This window comes from Cynara cardunculus, unplaced genomic scaffold, assembly GCF_001531365.2.
Source record: "Cynara cardunculus var. scolymus isolate 2C unplaced genomic scaffold, CcrdV1 Un_Scaffold_3693, whole genome shotgun sequence".
Classification (NCBI taxonomy): Eukaryota; Viridiplantae; Streptophyta; class Magnoliopsida; order Asterales; family Asteraceae; genus Cynara; species Cynara cardunculus.
In genome coordinates this window covers 6799-13682 of record NW_020201579.1, presented here as the reverse complement: position 1 = coordinate 13682, position 6884 = coordinate 6799, and positions in this window count along the sequence as shown.

Sequence of the window (6884 nt, the reverse complement as noted above, 5' to 3'; positions counted from 1 at the left end):
ATTCGCATAAGTTTGCTATTACTTGGTTTATGCATTGAAATGTTTTATGCATGTGAAAACCCGTGAACTCACCAACTCTTTGTAGTTGACTCCGTTTTTATTTCCATGCTTTTCAGGTTCTAAGTAAGTGGTTTGGATTTTTAAGGGAGCATACTTGAGTCAGGATCGATTAAGTCAAGATTTTAATGAATTTGTGAACGTTGTGTGATTTCTAACTCCTGTTATGTCGATGAATTGTTTTTATTTTGAATAACTTGAAATAGTGTTATTTATGAACTGTTGCTATGACTCGCTTGCCTGTTACATCTCGTGATTCCGCTTCAGCGGGGTGTGACACATGCTCTTCAATATGACATTCATCTCGATATAGTTTTTTTTTTCTCGTTTAAACCACTTTTTACGTGAAATGGTATATATGTGTTATATTCATTGAATATTTGCATACGTTCAATTAAGTACAACAGCTCGATACCATAAGTCTGTAACTCGACTGTTAGTTATTACGTACGATAAAAATCGAATTTTTATACGAAAAACGCGGAAGCAGGAAACGTAATAACAAAACCGAGGAACACGTTTATGTAATCAAAGCAACAAATAAAATCTACAAATGTATCTCGATTGTAGATCAAGACGATTAAGAATCCAACGTAGAATCTCTCTACTAGTCCGCACACAAAGTCGTAAACAGGAACAAGAAAACCTTCTCGCTTGGAGCACCAAAATCGACCTCAAGAACCCCTTGAGGTTGAGTTCGGTTGTAGATGGGAGAGAGAGAGAGGAGGGAGAGGCGATTTTTCTTAGGGTTTAATTATTATATTTATCTCTAAGTTAGTTAGGTTTAAATACCCACAATTTGGGCTTAAACCCTAACGGGCATCTAAAAACCTAACGGGCTTCTAAAGCCTCTTTAAACATATTTAAAACCTATAAATAATTAATAATTTATCAAAATAACTTATCAAGTTATTAATTACTAATTAATTGTTAACTATTGTCAATTAACAAAATCAGTCCCCAAGGTTTCTTACTTTCCAATTTAAGCTAAGTGTGTAGCCTCGATAGGCTTATGAAATTTATTTACTAAATTCATTTGTGACATTGGACATCATTTCCAACAAACTCTCACTTGTACAATTCACAATGAATTCTAGTAAGTTACAATAAATTCACATAAGGTATGTCATCCCTTTGACAAGTACTGTATTCTAAAACCATATGGTAAGAATAACATCCCCAGTAAGTGATCCAACATCTCTTTGTTCTATGATATCCTGTTGAATGTATGACATGGAGTACTATCAATCAAACATTCAAATTTTTGTTTCTTGATCGAGATTCATGTTGACCATATAACAGACTGTACTATTGATCATCTATCAACTCTGTCTGAACATGGCCATGCTTTCTGTGTCAGCATGCAATCCTCAAGGGTCCACATATATCTCTTCCCCATAGTAGGCGGAAGGAACGAATAAACTTCAACTACACATACCTTATCCACTTATCATGTTACACTTGACCAAACCATGTATGGCTGATAGTTACGAACAACGTTGGGGAATGATCAAAGCATATCAGACTGCATATCAAGATCCTATGCATCTCCGTTTTAAGGATAAAATATATTACTTTCTTAGAATTACTTTTTGACAATATCCATGAAGTGATCTCTAAGTTTTTGGCTACTCCAATACTTGATCTCGCATCAAGTACATATAAGTGTAGTTGCATCTCATATGTTATATCCATAAATATGGATATCAACATACACTTCACATCAATCTTAATTCACTTCTTTCTTCCATAAAGAATGACCAACTGTGGATGCTTGAATAGATTTCTATTCGGGAATAGCAAACATGCAAATGTAATACAATAATGTACGTAATGTAATTTCTCATTAAAATCTCTATAGTAATGCATTACATCCCAAAAGTTACTAATTGTATAAGTCTCAAGATCACTTAAAATACACTTAAATCCATTCACATGAAAATTTAATCCCTATCGCCCTAGTATGACAATCATGCTTGGCTTGTGATAGCGGCTTGGTAAACAGATCGGCTGCATTTTCTTCTGTTGTAACTCTGCTTACTTTGATGTCTCCTTCTTTGACAACCTTCCGAATGTAGTGATACTTCCTAATATATGTCTTGTACGCTTGTGTGCTCGAGGTTCTTTAGCCAAAATGACTGCACCTTTGTTGTCGCAGAAAATCTCAGTTGGTTCCTTAATACTGGGGACCATTCTGAGATCTTCGATGAACTTCTTCATCCACACAGCTTCTTTTACAGCTTCATTAACTGCTATATACTCAGCTTTGGTTGTCGAATCAGCTACAATATCCTGTTTGGAACTCTTCTAGGTCGCTCCTTCATTCAGTACAAATACGAATCCCAATTGCGATCAAGAATCATCTCTATCTGTCTAAAAGCTAGCATCTGAATAACCCTTTATTCTTAGCTCTTCTTCGCCACCATATATCAAGAACATATATTTAGTTCTTTTCAAGTACTTCAGAATATTCTTAACTGCGGTCCAGTGGGCTTTGCCAGGGTTTCCTTGATATCTGCTCGTCATGCTCAAAGCACATGAGACATCAGGTCTAGTACATGTCATGGCGTACATGATCGATCCAATAGCCGAAGCATATGGGATCCGACTCATCCTCTCTAGCTCTTCTGGAGTGAGACTTTGAGTTTTACTCAGTGTCAAGCCATGTTGTATAGGTATGAATCCTCTTTTGGAGTGTTGCATCTTGAATTTCTTCACGATCTTATCTATGTATGTACTTTGGCTTAGCCTAATCAGGTGTTGGGATCTATCTCTATAGATCTTAATTCCCAAGATATATGATGCTTCTCCCAAGTCTTTCATTAAGAAACATTTCCTTAACCAGGATTTTATTTCTTGCATAGTAGGGACATCGTTTCCAATGATTAGTATGTCATCCACATATAATACAAGGAAGACAACAGTGCTCCCACTAGTTCTGACATATATACATGGTTCATCTTCACTTCTCGAAAACCCAAACTCTTTGATTTTCTCATCAAAGCAGAGATTCCAGCTACGAGATGCTTGCTTCAGTCCATAAATGGATTTCTGCAGTTTACACACTCTATTAGGCTGATCTGGATGTACAAAACCCTCAGGTTGTGCCATTAACACATCCTCGGATAGTTTTCCATTTAGGAAAGCAGTTTTCACATCCATTTGCCATATTTCATAATCATGAAACGCTGCAATGGCCATCAGTATCCTAATAGACTTTAACATAGCCACTGAAAAGGTCTCATCATAATCTACACCATGAGTTTGTGTGTAGCCTTTAGCCACCAGTCTGTCTTTGTAAGCGTGTAAGTTTCCATCCATGTCAGTGTTCTTCTTGAAGACCCACTTGCACCCAATTGTCTTACAATCAGGTGAACGATCAACCAAGGACCATACTTAATTATCGTACATGTATTGCATTTTGCTTTCCATCGCCTCTTTTCATTTGGTAGACTCAAGGCCCACCATAGCTTCCTGGTAGCTTGTAGGTTCATCAAATTCTACCACTACATCACTTCCTTCAGATATGTGAAGACCATATCTTTCAGGTTCTAACGTATCCTACCAGATCTTCGGACAAAAATAATGTCATATTCCTCACTAACACCTTGCTCAGGCTCCACAGGTTCACTAACCTTAGGTTAAGAACTAGTTCCAACAACAGGTTCATTTGTTGACTCTCGAATTTCTTCAAGATCAACATGGCTCCCATTGCTCTCTTTTGATATAAATTCTCTTTCTAAGAATAAGCCTTGTGAGCTACAAATATTTTGTTCTCAGTGGGTTTATAGAAGAAATATCCAAAAGAGTCAGTCGGGTATCTAATAAAATGACACTTCTATGATCTGGGTTCAAGCTTGTCTTGAGTTTCATGTCATACGTAAGCCTCACAACCCAAAACTTTCAAATATGAGAGGTTTGGAACCATTCCAGTCCATATTTCAGATGGTGTCTTTTTAATCTTCTTTTTTGGTACAAGGTTCAAAATCCTAGCAGTTGTCTCTAGGCATAACCCCAAAATCTGATTGGAAGCATTGCTCGACTCATCATAGAATGAACCATGTCTAACAAAGTTCGGTTTCGTCGCTCCGACACACCATTGTGTTGTGGTGTTGCTGGCGGAGTAAGCTGTGAAACAATTCCACAGTTTCTAAGATGTTCATTAAATTCTTCACCAAGATATTCTCCACCCCTATCGAATCTGAGAATCTTAATCCTTTTGCCCAACTGATTCTCTACTTTGTTTTGTAATGTCTTGAATGCCTCTAAGGTTTCAGACTTACGCTTTATCAAATAAATATACCCATAGCGACTAGAATCTTTGGTAAAGATAACGAAGTAATGTAAAACCCAAAATTTCGAGGAATAGATAATTTACCTTTATTATTATTTTATTTATATGTATATATATATATATATATATCAAATAAAAATAGAAATAAAAATAGGTTTAAAATCAGACCAAAAGTGAAGGAAAAGTCAAGCCATGGGTGAAAGTGTAATTTCGYGATAGTTAAAGGRTTGGGTCGGATGTAAGCAGGTCCAAACCAGAAGGACCTGTTTTGTAAATATGCAACAGACCTACACTGCAGAAGGGCCTGCTGTCAATGTTGGGTGAAGCAGAAGAGGAACAGGCGGTGCCTGGTCCAAAAGGGGAAACTGTGACCTGCCGGTTGCAGGCTGTGGAGAAGCAGTTTCACAGCCTAAAACTCGGGATTCGGCCGATTTGGTCAACTAATAGGCCAAATCGTTTGAGTATAAATTATGGGCACTGGTTTAGGGTCGCCATTCTTTTAAAAGAAGAAGGAAATCGTCGAGCTTGAGAGAGAAAAACCGGAGTTCAAGACCAGGCAAGAACCCCCTGTTTTCCCGTCATTTAGAGGTAAATGCTCAACCAAAATTTATGTTGTTACAATGTTTAGCTGTACCTTTGACCCTGTGTAGAACTCTATGAAGGCCCACGTCCAAACTTCGTGTTTTAGAGTTCGAATTCGAAGTTTAGATTTCATTTGGTGAATATGCTGAATCGCGTTCTGTTTAGAAACCACTTTAAAGAAGGTTATACAGAAGCTCTGCATGAGAGCTCTGTATCAAGTTATATGGTACAGAAGCTCTACATGGGAGCTTTGTATCAAGTTATGGTAGCCAGAAGCTCTATATGAGAGCTCTGTATCAAGTTGTGCTAGACAAAAGCTCTGGAAGATAGAGACCAGAGGGGCTCTGGCCCTTGAATTATTTTTCCAAGTATGATTTGGGACCAGAAGCTCTGGAAGAGAGACCAGAGGGGCTCTGGTCCTATGTTGAAATAATTTCTAAGTGGCTAAGAACCAGAGGCTCTGGTCATGAAGACCAGAGGCTCTGGAAGAGAGACCAGAGGGGCTCTGTCCTTGATGTGAAATATAATTGCTAAGTATGATTCAACCAGAGGCTCTGGTCGTAAGACCAGAAGTTCTGGAAGAGAGACCACAGTGGGGCTCTGTCCTTGGTGATGTATTATGTTCTTATGGTGCACAAGCAGAGGGGCTCTGTCAATACAACCACAAAGGCTCTGGTCCTAAAGAACTTAAGAGTCCAGAGGGGATCTGTCCTTGATGTGGAATTATTTCCTAAATATGGTATACAAGCAGAGGGACTCTGTCAATACAACCACAGGGGCTCTGGCCTAAAGGACTTAAGAGTCCAGAGGCTCTGTCAATGCAACCAGAGGCTCTGGCCGTCCATAGAGGCTCTGTTCTTCTTCCAGACTTAGTCGTTTAAGGTATATAGCTAGATAATACACCTTGTGTCTGAACTCACGTTCCTATAATTTTGTTGATGTGAAGAACGTTCTTAAGCATAGTTGACCAAGGTTGACCCTAGCCAACGTAGTTGACCGTAAGTTGACCTTTATGTTAACCTTTGGGAGAAATTAATCATTTATATGCTATTTACTATTATAAATTGTAGGTTGCCAGACAGTGAAGTTAGTTAAGCAATCTACGTTAGCAGGTGAGTCTTCATGAGACTTACAATGGGATGCATACCTATGTATAAATTTATTTTCGAGCATTATATGATTTATATGATAACGGGTACATATACATGATGTTTCAGTTTACATACATGATATATTTTACATGTATGTCATTTTATGATCAGTTGCATGCTATGTGTTTAAGCAGTTTTCAAATAACTCTAGTATGTTACATCATATGAAAGTTTTATGATCAGTTTTAGTGGGTGAGCATTTGACCAGCAAGTCACAACCAGAATAAAAACACTACCCGGACAAGTGGGTGATCAATTAAGATTGAAGTATCAACCCAGGGCTTGTTTGTGACTAAATGACTCACACGCGATAGACAAGTTATGAGATCTCTGTTATTTCAGTGCTGCATGTTTTTCATAAAATGCATACTTTTGGTACAAACTTTACAAGTTGATATGTATGATGTGAAATAATCTTTACTCACGCAAACCATGAACTCACTGAGCTTTATAAGCTGACTATAGTATGCATCTCAGGGCCAGGTAGTTCGAGATTGGATAAGAGCAAAGGACACGCTTAGAGAGTCGCTACTTATCATCTTATGTTTAGTCTTTTGACGTTGTGTTGATTTTTGTAACTTAACCCGGTATGAGGTGGGTTAGAACTTAAGTAAATTTTTGAATGGTTCAAGGACCTCCGCTGTAAACAGTTCAAACGGTTTTATGTTAGCCGTCTTTTGGAGTATGTATTTAAGAATTGTTTCAGATTACGTGACATTCTAAAAAAATGAGGGTGTTACAAGTTGGTATCAAAGCCTTAGTTTAAGGTAATTAGGTTAAGAATTACTTAGCCTAAGCTT